Below are 20774 nucleotides of genomic sequence, written 5' to 3' on the forward strand. Positions count from 1 at the left end.
TCAGGCCACTGCTGTCCCTGGGAAGGGCCCCAGGAAAAGGACCTGCAGCACCACCCCAACAATTACACCGCAGAACTCCAACCCCTAATATGAACTGAGGTTCCCAGCACCTACAGCTGCTGGTGCTCAGTGCCCCTGCTGCAAGGGATTTGCAAAGAGCAGTGGGCAGAACAGTTACGGTGACACCCGCAGGTAGACTTCAGTTCACACAGGGGAAATAACAGAATACAGCACTTCATGCCATCAATTCCTAGCCAGGAATCATGCTTTACATCACTAAAAACCGGTAGCAATTTCAAGAGATATTAACTCATAGCCATGTTCCTTCCAATAAGGAATAAACATTAATAATGCCAATGGTCTGAAAACCACTGCTTTGGGAGACTTCAATTTCAACAAATTCACTTAATCCTTAAATCAGTTTAATTGTACAATCTTTCATCTAGTAAGATTAAGAGATAACATTCATTTCATTTCTGTTAAAACTGCAGCTTATAAGAGACATCTTTTCACGAAGAAAAGTGAAATTCCTTAAAAAAATACAGACAACAGTCATGACCTTCAGAGCTACAAAAGTTACTTTCATAAAATAAACATCACTCCTCTTTAAAACTGAACTTGAAACAATGGTAATTGACAGTAGTTTATTTGTTAAATCTAATCCTGCCACTTTCTACTTATATACTGAAAAACAATTGCTATGCCTTATGCATGTTAACCACGTCCCATTTTATGGGTAAGAGAATAAAATGGATCAGTATTACACTAACAAGATCTCTAGCAAACTCTTCTTCCACTTTGGCTGCTAGGAACATAACCCAGCCCTCAGCAAGGGATGCATGAGATGAACACAAAGCTTAGGTTGGAAATGAAGAGACATTTCTTCTCAGAAAGAGTGGTCAGGCATTGGGATGGGTTGCCCAGGGAGGTGGTGGAGTCACCATCCCAGGGGGTGTTCAAGGAAAGGTTGGACCTGGTGCTTGGGAACATGGTTTAGTGGGTGACATTGGTGGTAGGGGCATGGTTGGACCAGATATCTTCAAGGTCTTTTCCAACCTTAATGATTCTGTGATTCTAACACACGCAACCTAGCACGTGGAAGAAACAAGCCAATGACTAGACTACCAGCTGAAGATTATGAGCAACATAAATTGTATCTGCAGGGGAAAACATGCCTACTGGTGAAGATGTCCATCCAAAATCAAAGTGTAAATCAGAGCTTGATCTCTCATAGCTGACTGCAAATCCCTGGAAGTTCTTACATCCTATACCTGCCATGCATGAGGGCACACTCAGAATACCTTCACATCACTGCAGCAGTCACAGCAAGGCTGGTTGTCTTGATGAAAAGAATGATGGAATTTTGAAGGGAAATCAAACCACTAGCAGAGCACCAAGCTCTCCTGTGACATGAAGAATTATTTAGGGAAAGGGAAAATGGCAATTTAAAACAGTACTGTCGACTGAGAGTACTTTCAAAATCTGGGATAAAAATACTAAAAATGCATACTGCTGTCTAGTATTACAGAAGTAGAAGAGGCTGATTCACAAATAAAGGTTAAATGACTTTTCATCTGAAATAAGACAAACTGCAACAACGGCCCTCCATACCAAAGGTCCACCTTAGCATACTAGCCTGTAATGTCCAGTAGTGGATAATTAGGGAAAGAATAAAAGAATAAAGTAAGCATACAGTAGTACACAGCTTACACCAAAAAATAATGATCTTCAAGAAATAATGCTATAACAGCTCTTTCACTGTCATTCATCTCAGTAATAAAGCTGTTTAGCACATTTTAAACCTCCAGTGTGTTTTATAGTTTTTTAACTTCCAACACAGGTTTTCTCTGAAAAATTATTTCAGCACTAATAAGCATTTCATTTTTGTAACTGAGGTTGAATACAATACTGTATGCCACAGCATCCTTTGCAGGCTGTCCCTCTGACAATGGCAGAGTAAGGGACTGACAAGTCTTTGAGCTGGGATAGTCTATTTATACCCGATTCATTACCAAAAGTTGTATTGTTTAGTCTACTTTCAAAACACTGAAAGAGATATTCTGGAGGCTTATTTAATAGCCTACTGCAAGGTTTTCTGTATTAACAAATGAAAATCTTTTAAAATTTGCCTTTTTTGTTGTTACAGCTACATAGAACAGTCTGGTTCCTGTACCCATATTCCAGTGCCTTTAATACATGAAGCTGCCATCTTTTCCACCTTCCTTTTCATCAGCCTTCCCCTGATTCCAGCACTATGCCAGTAACAACCTTCAAATTCCTTCCTTTAATTTCCAGCCCTCCCCAAAGTCCACTCAAGCTCACGTCACTAATTATGGGGACCTTGAGGCAAGCACATACTTGAGAACTGTGGAACATGAAGAGGTGTTAGGTCAGATCCCACTGTAGGACAAGGCAAATGAAAAGACAGCAAGTGGTGCTAATAGGCAATCTTAAAAGTGTAAGCTTCCTCAAGTTACTCCACCTTTCCTTGCAGGTCATTCCTCCCAAACGTGCATTTTTGTTTCTCAACTGCAGAATTTCTCTGATCTTTGGTATGACTCTTCAAGAGCAGTTTACAGAAACTAGTTAAAATATTCCACTAAGGTCTTACTAATGCTGATAAAGGCGTTAGGAAATGCTGGAATGGACTTGAACCTTTGACAATATGACACTGTTGACCCACATCTGTAGCTAGTCATATGCCCCCCATTTTACAGCTCTAAGTATACTTCTATGTCAACAGAAACCAGAAAGAATAACCCTGTTTTTAAAGATTTAAATATTCACAGAATCATAGAACGGCCTGGGTTGAAAAGGACCTTAAAGATCCTCTAGTTTCAAGCCCCCTGCTTCGGGCAGGGTTGCCAACCACTAGAGCAGGCTGCCCAGAGCCTCATCCAGCCTGGCCTTGAATGCCTCCAGGGATGGGGCATCCACAACCTCTCTGGGCAACCTGTGCCAGTGCCTCACCACCTTCTGAGTGGAAAACTTCCTCCTAATATCTAACCTTAATACCCCCTGTCTTAGTTTAAAACCATTCCCCCTTGTCTTATCACTATCAACACATGTGAACAGGTGTTCCCCCTCCTGCCTATACGCTCCCTTCAAGTACTGGAAGGCCACAATGAGGTCTCCACGGAGCCTTCTCTATTCCAAGCTAAACAAGCCCAGTTCCCTCAACCTTTCTGTACAGGAGAGGTGCTCCAGCCCTCTGATCATCCTAGTGGCCCTCCTCTGGACCTGTCCCAAGAGCTCCACATCGTTCTTGTGCTGGGGGCCCCAGGCCTGCATGCAATATTCCAGGTGGGGTCTCACAAGAGCAGAGTAGAGGGGGACAATCACCTCCCTCTCCCTGCTGGCCACCCCTTTTAACGCAGCCCAGGACGCAGTTTGCCTTCTGGGCTGCATACACGCACTGCTGGCTCATGTCCAGCTCCTCGTCCAGCAGAACCCCCAAGTCCTTCTACACAGGGCTTCTCTCGAGTTCTTCTTCACCCAGTCTATATAAATACCTGGGATTGCCCCAGCCCAACTGCAACACCTTGCACTTGGCCTTGTTGAACCTTGTTAGGTTCTCATGGGCCCACTTCTCCAGCCTGTCCAGGTCCCTTTGGATGGCATCCCTTCCCTCTTGTATCAACTGCACCACTCAGCTTGGTGTCATCTGCAAACTCGCTGAGGGTGCACTCAACTCCGTCGTCTATGTCATTGATAAAGATGTTGAAGAGCACCGGTCCTAAGACCAACCCCTGAGGGACACCACCTGTGACTGGCCTCAACCCAGACATAGAACCATTGACCACAATATTCACTGTTTTCAGCTGTAATTGTAGCTCCTTCTTTAGACAAAGGTAAGGTAAAAACATTTAGACTCAGGAAACCTAGCAGAAATTCAATCAATTCAGTTCTTATTTTAGGATCTGCTTCCTTTCAAAGAGTTCCATCCTCAGCTTGTCTATTCCTCAAGGTTATCTTCTGCAAAAAGACCAGAGTATGCACAGGCAACACTAAAGTCCAGGTTAGTAAGACAAAAATGTCAAATCTAAGTAAAATGGATATTGAAATAACTGCCCTATAATTGTAGGCATTAAGCATTTTTATTATAATTGGATATGCTCTACTTGCTTAAAGAAAAAGGATACATACAGCTCTCTTCAAATATTCAAATACATCATAAGGAAAATGTAAAAAAAAAACCCACAGCAGTTACAATTGCTGAAGTATGGTGAGATTCTGAGTATTTGATGCAGTCTACTATCAAATAAACCTCACTTTCATCTGTTCTGAAAATATACCAAAACCAGTTCCTTCCTGCATCAAATCAGGAATAAGAAATTCACCAAAACATAGGAAAGCATTAAAGTTCTTGCCTTGCTTGGTTCAGACATAAGAAGACCCACACCAGTAGCAGTATCTTAAACAAAAGCTTATTTATTGATCTTGTTCATGTGTGCTACTAGCAATCTTCAATTACTTTAACTTCAAGATCTCCTTCTGTGCTAACTCACATTGTGGTGAAACTACCTCTTGTATAGCAGTAAGTCAGGCTTTACAATCACTGGCTTGATTAGTAATTGCTAAAGCTATTCAAGAACAAGAAACATTGCTCTGATAAGCAAAGTCAAATAGCTTCTTGTTCTTTAAATAAAAAGGAAGAAAAGTGAAAGAAGTATAGTGTCTCACTTCTTGGCTTCCTTTGACTGTGTGAAAAGCTGGACCATACTGAACTGACATCTGTTTCTGCAAAAAGGAAGGAAGCAGCCAGTGGTTTGGGACATTACATGTTCAGCATGAAGGACGGGGCAATTAGGGACAACAGTTACTGTTGGGTGAGCAGGAACAGCATTATGCCCACAGGGAGTTTTTGCTGTTGAGACTCCCCCCCTCACTTTTTTTTTTTTTTTTTTTTTTTTTACAACATGCTAAGATGACAACAAAAGGTCTGGCAAAGAGCTTGAGATGGATTAATGAACTCCTTCGTATCAACTCATTGACAAGTTTAATTAGTGTGCGATTGTGAAGGCATAAATCCTGACCATGAATTTACAAATCCAGGTACAGCATTAAGAGATGCATAGCATCTGAGTAGAGAGACTGCAGATCAACTGTCTGTTTGAATTGGAAACCAATGATAAAGAACAAGGACTAAAATAAGTCTTAAGAACATACAAGAGATTGGTTTTCTGAGGCACAAACAGTGACACATTAGGGCATCAATCCCCTTAAGCAGAAACCTCACATCTGGTACCTTTCCCTTGTCTTAAATAATGGCTCTGTAGCTGTTTCTCCCAGAAACAAATGCCTCCTTCACTCTTTCCAATCCAGTATGTCAATAAAAAGGGAAATGTACAGATCTGTTCACTCAATTTTCTGTTTTTCCCTTCCCTCAGTGGTTTTGATTTCCAGAAAACAACAGGAAGACCACTGAAAACTCCCAACATTTTTACAAGCTTTTCAGATCTTCTCAAAAGCTATATTTAACTAGGTTTTCAGAACCTAGTGTTTGACCTCTCACTTCTATGGCTAAATGTAATTGTTTGAAATACATATTGGTCCCATGACTTATGTTCCAGCTCATAAAGAAAAGTTCATGTAATCACTGACATTTTAGCCTTTGAATCTTCTTTCAGCACCTCCCTAGGTTTCCTTCTCATTCTACTACCATGTAAAATGTGTATAAAATAAAAATTCAGGAACAAAAATCTGAAAATGCTGTTGCAACAGCTAGCAGAACTAAGCTACATACAAAGAGCTGCCTAACCAGCAAAGTTCACCTCCTTTCTTCACACTTTGTCCTACCAATGAAGGAATGGTTAAGATCATGATACTATTCTCATCCAAAAAGTCTTCTAGTCTCATTTTTAACAAATACTAATATATATTAGTGTAGCCTGACAATAACTCTAGAAAAAAAGAGTTGTCAAATGAATATCATAAGCATTTTGAGACGTTATATAGAAACACCATTTTTTGTGCCAGATAAAAACCCAAGAATCACCTCTGTGTACTGCAATCCGAGGTTAATGGCTAGATACCATCATTTATTCTTTTGATAAACTGCTAACAGTAACTGAACTCACAGCATGAGGTTGCAGCTCAGGTACAAAGACCTCTGGATGAGCTAGTTGTTTGCTAAGATAACAGAAAGCTTGCCAACACTTGCCTTCAAAATACTGCAGCCTTGCTGTTCCCACCATACTTTGGGAAGTTTAATTCATCAACGCAATGAAATGCTGCATTCTTCCTATGGCTGTGTGTACAAACAAGGACAATATCTTGACCAAGCAAATAGAATTGTATTAGGAACTGCTGATACAAAACCAATATATGTTCTTAAAGCTGCAAAAAAGGTGCTTATTTCCAAGCATTTGTAAATTAGCAGAGATACCATGAGAAAGATTCCTGGTTTTAAAAACAAAAACACTGAACTACGGTCCCTAAACCATGAGCCAATATTTGCATGAGGAAGCACACTCAGCACAGGAGAAGTTACTTAAAGCCCTGACACAGCTGCATTAGCTAGTAGTTTAGGGAATTAATTTTAATTGTCCAGGTGCTTATCTGGTGGCAGAGAGAAAACCATGGCTGTATTGCCCTGGCTTCCCATCCTGCAATCTAGTCAGCAATAGCACCCGGGGGCTTATCAGATCTGGTAGCACAACTTTGCATATGATTAGGGAAAACACAGAACTTTATTTTCATTCCCTTTGCTACATTCCTCAAAATCTTCCTCATGTTTGTCAGTGCTGTACTACAGTACTACACTGTGATCAAAGCAGATCATTATGGGACAGCATCGTACACTGACATTCTTGAGAACACCCTTTAGAAACCTTCTGAAAAGGAAACAAGTCTCCCATCAGGACTTCTGAACTTTTATTTCAACCAGATTGCCTCATATTCATGAAGAAATCACGTGTGTATTGACATTTTAGTCACTTCCCATACATACAGGGCTAATTTTTCTTTTGAAAGATGATTTAAGCATCAAAAGAAGATTTCTTATGAAGTACAACTGCTCATGACACCTATTTAAGTATGTGAAGAGATGGAAAATAAAGCAATATGTAATCAAGAAATATATCATTTTTTTTTCCTTGTAAGAAGCTGAAATCCATTTTGAACACTGCTTTGTAAGAAGATCACATACCTTTAATGTAAAGTTTCTTGTTTGTGGAAGTATTTCAGAATGCTGTTGTACTTTAAAAGGCATGACTCTTGAGATGATTAAGCAATTTGTTTGCAGACCATTTAGGAGCATGCTCTATAAAAAGCTTTTCAAGTTTATTTTCTGTTAATGGTGTTAGCCTTTCAGAGTAGCTAATTTTTGCTCATCTCTTGGAAAAAAAAATACGTCCTTACAGCTGCTGTGAGGTTGACCTAATAATAAACTCTCCCAGTGCGCCATAGAACAAGTCTCCAGTTCTCAGTTTAAGTGTGAAAGCAAGTCAAAGCATATGTACAGAAAGGTTCTGTGTCTCTGTGAGGGACTCAATTCTCACTTACACCAGAAACTTTTCCTTTGAGCGTGTGCTCAGACCCCATGGCACAGAAGCATCTGAGCAGTCCAACATTGATAGGGGTCACTCTTGAATGCCTGAGACAGAACCATCACCTCTGCTGAACTTTGTTTGCAAATTGCCTGCACAGTGATTCATGAACTATTTAAAATCTTACTTTTTTCAGGCAAGTACTTAATATTTTTTTTTTTTGTCATCAGCTGTCTTATCCAGATGACCTGCAATAACCTCACTTCCAAAAACAAGGGAAGAAAAGTACACTGCATTGGTTTACGGAGTGTATTTTATAAAGACATCTTAGAGAAAAGAACACCAAATTTGTGAGGGAAATGAATCTGGCTCTGACAAAACAGCTCCAAGCAATGCAGTTTGCTTCCCAGCAAATTCAGACTTAATGCTCATGAATTATTAAGTTACCTTGTTGGCTGGAAGCCATAAGGGAGGATTACAGAGCTTACAGTAAGACTGTTACTGCAAACACTGGGTTTCCATAGAAACAGAAATTAGTTAAAATAACTACCTGTCATTTCTCTCAACCATATTCAAGGGAAAACAACCAAAATGTTAAAAACGTTACTAAAGCTTGCAGGAGAAATGTGGCTAAGCACCAATTACGATCTCCTTGGGCTCTCATGCATCTGCCACAAAAGCATTTGACAGTCATTAGTTGTTTGTTTTGTTGTTTTTTTTTGGTTATTTACATCATGAAAGGTAGGTATTTGTGCTCCTGAAAGGAACCCTCTCTATTAGCTAGAAGTTTCTATTTCTAAAAAAAGAGAAATTAGTCATACAGTGTGATTTCTTAGTCCCTGCTGGTGGTGATCCTGATGTTTAACTTCTGAAAAGCAAGGCAGATCAACCCTGACAGGCGGTAGGTGTGCAACACGTAACTGTAGGGGTTACAAGTATTTTATGGAACATTTCATCACTGCCTATAACCTGGGAACTCTTATTTGTCAGAAATGGGTCTGAGGTCTAATACAGTGATTGGCTGTCTTAATTCTTGCCCTGTAAACTGCACAACCTTGTTACCTGGCTTTGCACATGGCAGCTTCAGGCAGAGGAGAAGAACTGGTCTTTGCCAGTAAAGGTTTCAACAGAGAGCTGAGGCATCCAAGAGCAGTGATCATGACACCGTGGCTTCCTATAGACCAAGCTGCTTACAGTATTTGCTTTCTTTGAGCTGCAGAATTTCACTCAACATTTCAGCAATGTGCACCCTTACCATCTGAGACAGCACAATCTTTCTAGTGGTATGTGTTCATGGTCTGTTTTTGTTCTTTCTGAACAGCAACAGGGAAGAAAAACGTAACAGGAAAAATCAGATGCAGGTATTTAAAAAAGCTATTAAAAATAAAATGAATCACACTTGAAGAAAAAACTGTATCCTTGCCCCCAATATGTGCCGTCTGATCCCCAACATGAAAGGCTTTCTTTTGGGAAGCATGGCAGTGGTGGGGAGATTTGAGATATAATGGTAAAAGATCTTAATTTACAATGAACTCATATTAGAAATTATATAGGATAGAGTGAACATCTCTAATAAAACCACTTATTTCTCTTTCATATACCAATTCAGACAACAATAGTTTATTTAAAATATACAATATTAACAGGAAAAGGGATAAATAGTAAAACTAAGCAAATTAGTGAGAGATGTCTAGGGAATAAAAGTCAGCTGGGGCAAGTGGTAATGTAAATTGAAAGAAATTATTCCTCTCTTGTCTTTTTTTTTTTTTTTCTAGGAGTTGCGTATTATGCCAGAGAGACTCTTCCCCTGCCACCAATGTGTCTGCAGCAGACTTCAGAGACTCACATATTTTTCACATTAACTAGAATGACCAGAACAATGGCCATTGCTGTAGGTAACAATATTCTTTACTGTTTATTTGATGATCTTTAAATTCACTTTGAGCAGAACCAAAAACTGGTATCCTTGTTACTACTATTGCTATGGATTATCTATTTCATGGAAGTCAGGAAAGCATTTTCCTCGAAACACTGAAAACACAATAAACTATAAAGTATAGGAAATACTAGTGGAGGATTAGCTATTCCAGCAAATGAAATAAGCAGAAGAGGTAACAATAAGAAATAGGACTTTTTTTCATGACTAAGCTGAAGAAAAAGCTCATTAGCTGGTAAGCCTAATCCCTAGGTAAATTCTCAGAATATTAAGGAAATAATTCAAAATGATACAAAATTATTTTTCCCAGTAGACAAATAACTACAGTGTCAGTGAATTAGATAACGTTTCCATTTTAAAATAACTATGAGAAGGCTGCTATTCAAACTTAACAAATGGGAAGTTTAGTATGCAATTGCACAATAAAATAAAAATATAATTTTCTGCTTCCTAACATAGGAACTGACAACAGTTGAATATGGTAACATTTTAAATGCAGTTAACAGGGGACATACACGCACATTACCTCAGCACTCCCAGATTTGTTGCCTTAGCAATGTAGAAGGTGGCATCTTAGGATCAGTTCCAGACTCAGGGGAAGAACGCACTGAGACTTCCCTGCCACAGCTCACGCTAGCTCCGGTGCCATTTATTATCAATCCTCTTTTTCTTGATCTTTCCACACTAACCAAATTCATTTCTTCAGCTATTTGACTTCAACCATCTTCATCTACCTAGTGCTCCTATCTTCCCTTCTTGTAGCCTTATTAATGCCTATCTTCTGTCCTGTTCTTGCCCTGTCTATGTCTCCAGGCCTCTGCTCTCTGAGCTGCTGAGCTTCCCTCCATGCAAGCAGCATCCGATTTCCAGGACCCGTACTGTTCCTACACCTCTGTTTAGGAGCATGTAGAGTCACGTTGTATAGGTGTTCTCCCATTAACATGCTGATCCCACCTCACAGAGCTCTGAGAGGACTCAAGCCCCTACTCAGGTCAAACTTCTGGAAAATTTGTCATCACTGTTCACAAGTCTGCTTAAAGTTTGAAATGAAAGTTGCCGACAATGACAATTGTCTATGATAGGAAGCATTAAAAGAATATTGTTAAAGAAGAAACATGTAAATGCAAGGTACTTTTAGCTCTGATGTTCTTGCTAGGATTTTGGTGCAGTTGATACGTATCCCTATTGGCAGTTTACAAGTTTACACTGCCCCAGTGCCTGTAAGGAAGGCAGGCAGGGGGTGCTCTGGGCGTCGGGGCAGCAGGCCCATGGTGGAGCAGGCAGAGCCCTGCAGCCCCCGGGCACCACGCGGAGCAGATCCCCACGCTGCAGCCCATGGAGGATCCCATGCAGGAGCAGGAGGCCCGGGGGGACCTGTGCTGTGCCCATTGGCTCCTGATGGACAGACCCCACAGTGTGGGCCCACATGGAGCAGTGCTCGAAGAGCTGCGGGCTGTGGACAGCCCACGCAGGAGCGGCTCGGGAAGGGACCCCACGTGGAGCAGGGCAGAAGCGGTGGGGACCCATGCTGGGGGCTGACTGCAGCCCTGCTCCCTGCTGCAGGGGGGAGGCAGCAGAGGGAGGACGAGGGAGGTGGTTTTGGTTGGCTTTCAGTTCTCACTGCTCTCATCTGGTAATGTAATTTACTGCCTATTACTAATCTCCCTCTGCTGAGTCTGTTTTGCCCGTGACAGTAATTGGTGAGCCATCTCCCTGTCCTTATCTCAACCCATGAGCTTTTTCATCCCATTTCTCCTCCTGTTCTGTTGAGGAGGGAGAGCGGGAGCGCGGCGCGGTGGAGCTCAGCTAGCTGCTGGTGTGAACCACAGATGAAGAGGGAGAGAGACTCTCATCAAATTTGTAAAGGTTACTTTCAGCAACTTTGTATAAATTTGCACTCTGACATCTGAATTAGGGATACTGTGTCTGAGGAAACTCCTTCTATGGAAAAAATCAGAGAATCCCCTCTTGGTGATGAACCTCTTCCCGATGTCCAGCCTGAACCTCCCCTGCTATAGCTTGACTCCATATTGACTCAGAACTGATTCCATACAAAGTTCATTATTTCTACATCCATAGTTTTTCAAAGTGGTGAATTTTGTTCTTCTCTACCTAACCACCATCAGAATTTCTTTTTAGAGCCTAAAAAAACAGTATGGTGACTTCTATCAATTCAGTTACACCTATGAGAAGATAATGGCAGCTTAGAGACACTAGAACAGGAGAAGACTGCAGATGTCAGTAGCTTGAGAACACTCTTCCTTTTCTAGCCCCCACATTGGCCAAATCATTTTTACACCTTTAGTATCTTAATATCTTTACACCTTTAGTATCTTTAGTATCTCTTATGTATTTTTCTGCTAACTTTTATCACATAAAGTAACTTGGTTGAAAGCTGTCTCAACTTCATGAGGGAAATCATTGGTTACATTCCTGCTGCAGTTCCAGCCCATACACGACAACATTAGTAAGAATGCTGACACTTAACGTTGTTTGATACAGCCTTGACAAAAGGGTCAGATGATTTCATTTCAGTTAAGTGACATTGGAAATACCAAAATCCAACTGTCATGATATAAATTAATGGAAAATTTTTGAACATCTTTATCTTTACATATCACACTTCTTAGAACATTGTCAGTGGCATTAAATTCTTAAGACAGAAGATGTGAGACAGACTTTACTATTCACGTTCTCCCCAACATCCACCCACAAATTGACAACATTTACATGAAACCCATCTCTTCATATCACCTACAGCATCAGGAACAAAGCTGTGTTCTCTCTCATTTTGCTATTGCAAACACAGAAACAGATGCTTTAACACAGAAATAGAGGTTTTGAAATTATGGAATTCCTACCACTTTACTGAAAATTAGCTGCTCAGTAAAAGATATACTTCTGCATTTTAAGGGTTTTAAAATCCCGTGAGACTCGGTTTCTTCACATTTCTGTATGTGTTTCACTTAGCCATCTGCTATGAAATAATGGATTACAATTTTATCCTTCAGTGGGAAGCAAAAGAATATGAAAAGGCATCTCAAAAAAGCACAATGAGAAGCTTTATGAAGGCCTAGATGTTACCCTCGTTAATACCTCCACATACACAGAGGTAAGAATCAAAGGAACAAGAAAAGAACAAGAGTGTGAAGCTTTTTCATGGACTTCAACAGACTTTCTCTCTAATGCATCTAGCTAATAAATGTTGGCTTGCCTCAGAAAACCTACAAGCATTTATAATGAACAATAATGTCTTCTTTTGGAGCTGTCGCATGCTTTTCCATCTGACAGGCCCTGTGCCGTGCCATCTGAGGCGGAGAGGAATAGTGTGACATTCAGAATTCTAACTCTACATCTTTCCCTAACTGCAATCTCCGGTCAAGACCAGTTTTTACCATGATGCTGCTACAGAACTAACAGCTGATTACTACTAACATAGTAGAAAAGATTTCTAACATTAATTTTAAGAGGAGATAGGATCACCATAATGCTTAAAACTTGTCTACTATATACCATTTACATTAAAATATATCTTTGGATTAATTTTAAGGAGGATGAAGGAGGGTCAGAGGAAGATGTCTGCCCTGTACGAATGTATACTTTGCCATTCTTTTTTTGTATAACCTATCTTGTGATGTTTTTTCATACAAGCATTTACTGTCTCTTTTTTTACATTGGACTGCAAATGTTCTATGCTTATGATTCACATCAGGACATCAACTTATTGTGAAAAGGTATGACGTGTACTCTGGTATTACTCAGTACTTGAGCACAAAATTTTAGGTATCTTATGTTATAGCAAGCATCTCTTAGTATGTAATCATACCCTGTCCCCATACCTGGAAGTCTGAACACACTGTATCCAGTCAGGTCTACATTTATCACCTAAGTAACGAGAAAAGATACGATAATAACACAGTATGTGCTCGTTGTAGAAAGTTATATGGTTTAATGTCATTCAGGTAAAGCCTAAAGGCACAACTTATAAAGTAAAAGAAAAAAAAAGTGAAAAATGCTAATCAGTCCAAGTTAATAACGACCCAAATTATTGTTACATGATAGCTTTGCCTTTCCTACAGTCATCTCTCCTTGCAATGCTTTGCACTCCCACAAATTAGTCTCATGAAGGATTATGATTCCATTGCTCCTTTTCTTTCCGCTTTTGAACAACGAGTACTTTCCCTTCCAAATCAATTTATTTTAAACAATAATGGGAGAAAGAAATTCTACTAATTCCATTTGGATGTTTCTCCTGTACAGAGAACAATGAGGAAGAGTCAACATTTGAAGAAAAAATTAACTAAATTATTGACAGATAGACACCTGCAAAAGGGAAATGAAAGGAATACTTCAAGAGAAGCAAGATATAGGGCACAAATTTGCATGCATGGGAACCAGCCATGCCTTTCAAGGTCATTAATTCTGCAGCATTTTTCCTCTCATTTCATTCTGCTGTAAGGTAAATGGGTCATTAATATATACATTTATATAAACCTTTTAAACCTGATTATCACCAATGATCTCTTGAAATTTCCAGTAGAGGGAATTGAGTGCACCCTCAGTACATTTGCAGACAACACCAAGTTGGGGGAAGTGTCGATCTGCTGGAGGGACCTCACTACCAGAAGGACATCGAGGCCCTGAAGCATGGCCAGAGCAGGGCTGCGAAGCTGCTGCAGGGCCTGGGATACAAGTCCTGTGAGGAGCAGCTGAGGGCACTGGGGGTGTTTGGGCTGGAGAAGAGGAGGCTCAGGGCAGACCTCATTGCTCTCTGCAGCTCCCTGAAAGGAAGGTGTGGGGAGCTGGGGGTCAGCCTCTTCTCACAGGTACCCAGTGATAGGACCAGAGGGAATGGCCTCAAGTTGTGCCAGGGGAGGTTCAGGTTGGAGATGAGGAGACATTTCTGCTCAGAAAGAGCAGTCAGGCATTGGGACGGGTTGCCCAGGGAGGTGGTGGAGTCACCATCCCAGGAGGTGTTTAAGGAAAGGTTGGATGTGGTGCTTGGGGAAACGGTTTAGTGGGTGAAATTGGTAGTAGGGTGATGGTTGGACCAGATGATCTTGAAGGTCTTTTCCAACCTTAATGATTGCTGGCTCACAGTAAGCTTCTCATCAGCAGGCATGTTTGTTTCTCTGCTTCACCATAAGAAGTTAACACTCTCCCTCACCTCTGATAGCTTCCATAAATTCCCTCAAAGCCACCTCAACACTACAAAACTGTCAAACAAAATCCTGTTGAAACATACATAATACAAGATCTATGTGATACAAGTATCTTCACAGGAGATACGGAGAGTAGCCCTTACCGTCACAGAACAACTAACTATTTCCCCAGTTTTATACCCTTTCACCCTGAGTTGTTCTTATCTTTACTTGGACAGGTCCCACAAAAAATATATCAATTACATATTTTTTGTAACTTTTATTTTATAAGCATCATTCCAGTTGTATTTCATTTTAATATGCACCCATCCTGTTTTGCCTTCTCTATAGCACTGAACACAATCCAAGGCAGTTAGTTAGCTAGAAAATAATTAAATGGATCAGTAAAAATGGTGTTTTCTTTTAAATGTTATCCTTCTTATTTGTTAGAGAACCACAATTACTAGCACAAACTCAATTTTCTTGGACAGACACACATATAGGCTTCCAGTTCAGCCAAAGATATCTGAACCTAAACTGTTAAACTTCAGAAGTGTTCTTGTATATCAGCTCTAGTAACAACAGAAGCTTTGTGGACATCTTGCTTCAGGATTCAGAGCATCCTATGGATTCTTCACAAGAAAGAACTGTGCAGGATGAACAATCAACCTTGTCTTATGTGATGAAATAGGGAGTTGGATATGCTGAAAATTCCTTGGTGACCATTAGAGTATAGACATACCACTACCATATTGCGTATGACGTAAAACTTTCCTGTCGGTGGAAGATGCATCTTTGCCTCTCAATTCCCCCCACTTGCACATTCTCTGGATGAAAACTTCTGTTCCACTCTGTACATCCTACCAATAAAGTGCTGAGGAACCGGTCAGTGACTAAAATGCCACAGTACTGTTTTTAAATATTGGTCAAACTTTTGGGCGATACAAGTTTAGATTCTGGTCACAAGCAGTCAGCTTTACTTAGATAGAACTTATGGATGAAATAAAATACTTAAACATCTAGATTTTAGAGAAAAGTTGTAATAATACAAACTCACACTGCAAAGATCATATTAAGTATCCACTGTGGCTTTGCCAACATCTGAGCTAGCTTCTAGTTTTCTTTGGGTAAACTGGAATCTTCTCCCTTTGCTGCCTCTTTTTACCTCTTCTCTGTTCTCCCCCCCAAGGGGAAACACCAAATGAAAAGTAATTTTTTTTTTCCTGTTGTAGCCTTTCTTTTTGCTAGCTTTTAGCTTAGGTAAGCTTTCCTTCCATGTTTCCCAGGGCACTACAAGACAGTGTTCAGAAAACTGTATTACTGTTCTTCCCATCACCGCTGGTTTCTCATGTAGCATTTCCAGACTACATTTTCTCTAGCTTGAAACTATTCTTGCTTACAGTTAATATTTCTCAGAGTATAACTATCAATCTGATAATAAGATGTGCTGGGAGCATCATAACGAAAAACACTACAATAGCACATGCAAAAAGAAAGCAGTTCTTAAACTGAGCAACATCTACCTATCCATACATACTTTGTTCTATGTTGTCACTTCTGGGAAACCTGGTTATACATGAATTGAAGAAAGATGCTATATTCTTGAGAATTGCTACTGAGTTCTTCTGTTTCTTTGCTTCCAAAACCAAAAATAATACCACAAAAACATCACAAAAAGAGCTACATAGATTTTTGACACAGACAGAATAGAATAATAAGCGTTAATAATGAGTCATATAAGCAGGAAGGAGAAAATAAAATGTGCACTATGGTGCTCAGTGAAGAGGACATGATCTTGTAAATGAAAAGTAGGCTATAAGGCAGGTGTCACAAGAACAATCAATTACTTTTGAGTTCTGCACAGTGCACACCAAAGAAGGTGCTTTCAATGTCTTTCTTCATGAACATATTAAAAAAAACACCAATGACGAAAAAACCTTAATTTCATTACTATGCCATTGATAATGTTCTTAGCTGCCAATCTCCTCTGCAAATTTTACTCTAAAAATACAGTCAACTTTTGCTACTACTTTAATTGTTTAAGCTGGAAGTATTCATTATCTAAAAGAGGCACCATTCATAGTTGCCCTTTCATCATGCCACACCATATACTTAAACTATTACTTCTGAAAGAAGTGTGCTAGGCAGAAATAATCCCACCTTAGTTTAAAGGAGCTCCAGACTAGCTCTAGTCCACTGACCCATCTGCAGGGATGAGAAACAAGATAGGCTACCTACTCCTCCAAAAAACTAAGAATCAGTAACTTCCCTCAGTTTGCTGGCTACATGCTGCAAGGGCTTGCTACTGACCACATTCAATTTGTCCACAGCATCAGGGCCACATCTGCCTTCATTTTTCATTTACTGCCAATGTACCCACAGAAGCCATGTGCACATGCCTATCTTTCTCTCCTTCTTTACCTTTGTTGGGATTTAACCCCAGTAGGCAGTTAAGCACCATGTAGTTGCTTGCTCCCTTCCCACTGGGATGGGGGAAGAGAATCAGAAGGGCAAATGTTATAAAACTCACGGGTTGAGATAAAGACAGTTTAATATTAAAAAAAAAAAACAACAAGAAAAAGTGTGCTAGAAACTTCGACTGTTTTAAGATGTGTTTAAGATGTAGCCAGAATGAAAAACGTTTAAAGATAAACCTTAAAAAGAAAAAAGTCATTCTGAAACATAAGTACTCTTTCTTACACTTAATGGATTTTTCAAGTTTATTTTCAGCATAATTTCTATCGTGTTTTTAAATGCATGATTTTTGAAGTTATGCATAATTTTGTGCATTTTTAATAAAAAGACCTGTAGTAAAGATAGCTAAGCCTCACTACTTTAAAATAAGCTATTAGTTTATTGTTAATAAACTAATTTATTTTTCCATCCATCAATATACCGCTGCACCAAAACCTGCTGTTTAAAAAAAAACACAACAGAACTTATTAAATCCATTCTTCCAACACAGATAAGATTGGATAAGTTTTTCCACCAGTTTTCCATTTTTACAGTAGTTTCATCAATCCTATATCTCCCTGTTTTACCATATTAAGTCTAATGCTTCTTTTTTGTTGAGGTGAGCTCCCATATAATTGAATAAAATTAGTGTGACTTCTGCTTGACACATCTATGTTGAATTTTACTTTTCTTCTTATGAGCTTCTAAGTGCTAATAAATAGCTTATTTGTTCCAGAACTTTTTGCATTTGTCATCTGATTGCACTTGACCTTTTGGGGGAAATGGAGGCAAAACAGTTATTAAATACTCCAGCTATCTTGGTAACATCTGCTGATAGCTTAATGTCCCCTTTAATCTGTTATTTCTTGATCTAAAAAAAAACCACAAACTTTTTACAACAAAAGCATTATGGACTTATTCATCATTGCTACTGAGGTCCCTTGCTAATTGCATTTTTCTACAACTTTGTCTTTTTCCGTCCCCACTTGTGCGGTTTCATCAGTTTCTTTTTTAATACTTTCTACCAGACTATGTCAAAGAACACAGAATACAGGCTTTCTATTTTTGCCATATATTTCATCTTTCCTTTACAATGGAACAATTTTCTTGTGCTCTTTATATTGTCCTAAGGAAGTGACAACTCTCAAATTTCTTTCCTCTGTACCATTTTTTTTTTTTTAATGTTTATCAACACCTGCCTTATTGAAGTTCACCACCTTCATGTTAACGTTTTCTTTCTTTTCCAGTTATTACAAACTATCATTTCACGGTCATTCATTCCAAGGTAATTCAAACAATGGGTTGTACTTCCCATTGGTTGTAATCAAAACTAGCTCAAGTTTCTCATTTCCCTTGAACTTCAACATGACAAACAAGCTGAGGTATTAAAGTTTAGTACTAAAGTTTTGTTGCTTTTCTAATGTATTTGAATGTAAAAATACAGGATAACTTGCAATAAAATTTCCCAAAGACTTTAAAACATACAAATAGACTTTTGCCCCTTTTGGTGTAAGCCATTATCTAATGCTCAAATTGACAAGTTGTTTCTAGTATGGGCTGAAACAAGTTATTGAGGCAGCTGTTTATTAATCCAGTTCTTTATACTCACAAGTATTTGTTTTTATAATTTGTCACAGTAAAGTCTTTTTCAAAAAATCTCTAAGTCTTACACCCCTGATAACAGCATTGTTCTCGATATCCATATTTCTCCACCATTGTCTTTTGTCTGCTTCTTTTTAGAAAGCACAAATCACTAGCTGTACAATACCATACTTGTATTCAGAAGCAGAAAATACATCTTAAATTGTATTTCAACTCTAGCTAGCTCCAGCCTTCTGATTGCTAATCCATAACTGGTGCATACTATTACTTCAGCTGCTGAAAAACAGTGGAAGGCTTAATTTTTCTTTAGTTAAAAAGACTTGAAAATAACTATTGCAACCAGCAGGATCAATGAGGTTGTAAACTACTGTGTCCGAGGCAATAACACTGAAAGCCAGTCAATCTCCAGCGTAACAGTAGGAAAAGCTTGGATAAGAGATTCATCAAGATCAAAACCATTTAATAAAAGTCAATTTGTCCATTTCACTTAGAATGTAGCTTTGCCTTTTTTTTTTTTTTTTTTTTTAAGGAAAGCCTTAAAAAAAGGCTTTCTTTTTAAGAAAGCCTTAATGTACTATTTCCTGAGGCACACAAAAGAGGAAAGAGACTTCATCTTCCAAAGCAGATATAAGCACATCATTCTAAATTTGTAGCAATGCCTTTGTTTTCTACTTTTAAGTTTCTTCTCTAAAATAGAGCCTAGCCTCATTACACACTCCTTCACCATCCCTCTTTGGGACATAAGACAATATAAAAATAATGTTTTTACTACAGCAGCTCATTGATGCACAATATGAAGAGCTAAGTAATAACAACTGTTTGCACATCAAAATGTTATTATATATATTTTAAATCTGCCTGAATCCCTTTGCACTTTTTCTCATTGTAACTATTACTTCTGTTTTATCACTGGCAAAAACCCTCAAGGTTTTCCCACTCTATGTTAACATACCAAGCAAAGTGCAGTCCAAGACTATTAATCTTTTGAGGCTGTTTCTGAGGCCTTCCACCGTCACAGCAGCAGTTTGTCCCTTCCTCTTTACTGCAGCTTTCCTCATCTAAATAATTTGATATTTTACTGCTTTTTGACATAGGGTTTGTTTTGTTTTCGTTTGCCATTTTCATCTTTCCCTCTTAACTATTTTCTGTTAATTCTCTCATAGAAGAACCATATGCATATATTCCTACCTATATAAAAACAACCATTTCTCAGGTATTGGGGGTGAATAAGCATGATGTAGCATCATAGTAGACATTCTTGCCACATTCTGCAAAACCATCTTTAAGTTGCCAAACTAAATGGTGACGGATGTAATCAAGTCACTAGAGCTTTCTAATATATAACACTTTTTAGTGGGTTGTATTCTGAAAAGCTACAAACCCATTACCTTTCTACTCTGAGCTTCCTTGGACAGAATGATGTTCTTCCAAAGAAAGGAAGGAATGTTCTAGGGGCTCTTTCCTCAGCTTGGGACAAATCTAATCTCATTTGATGAAATATATAGGACAGTTTTGACTACAGTACCAGAAGTCATCAGCGTCAACTGTCAGGACATACTTTCATCAAAGCTCAAAAAAACCCTGCCAACAAGCTATGATCACTTCATTTTTGAGACAATATATATGCTGCAGTACTATTCTACATGTTCTGATGTTTTCAAAACACACATTTACAAAGGAAAAATGCAGCACATTTTATATTTGCTGACATTAGTATCAGTACCCTCAAGGTACTTAGCAGCGCAGTTGTCCGGCCTAGACATAAGGTGAATACAAATTTCCCAATCTATCTTGCTAGTAAGAGTGATGGAAATAAACAATATTGTAACATGCCTGTAAAGCTAGGACTGGATGAAAGCTCAAGAGCTTCAATTCAGCACACAAACACACAGCAGTCTTCCTTCCAAAAGTCATACAGTATGACCTAGCAAATATTGGTATTTCTTAAACAACATCCCTAAAAATGTAGCTACTAAACACTAAGACCTTCAGTAATATGCAGAGACCAAGTCAGAAACATAAATAAAACTCAACTGTTCTGTACCTTCAATACTTTGGTTATATGTAAACAAAAATTTTTATACACAATGATCAGCATTATTGATATTCTCATGTATGCATTGCAGGACTGTCAGATTCTGATTAGTAGGT

At 39.0% G+C, this 20774-nt stretch overlaps 1 protein-coding gene across 6 annotated transcripts in view; it reads right to left on the reverse strand.

The window, feature by feature from the left end:
* The window catches only part of DOCK3 (dedicator of cytokinesis 3), a 212301-nt gene that overhangs the window by 110391 nt on the left and 81136 nt on the right, over positions 1 to 20774 (reverse strand). The gene's annotated exons all lie outside the window — the stretch shown is intronic.

The sequence above is a fragment of the Aythya marila genome, assembly GCF_965140915.1.
Source record: "Aythya marila genome assembly, chromosome: 10".
Classification (NCBI taxonomy): Eukaryota; Metazoa; Chordata; class Aves; order Anseriformes; family Anatidae; genus Aythya; species Aythya marila.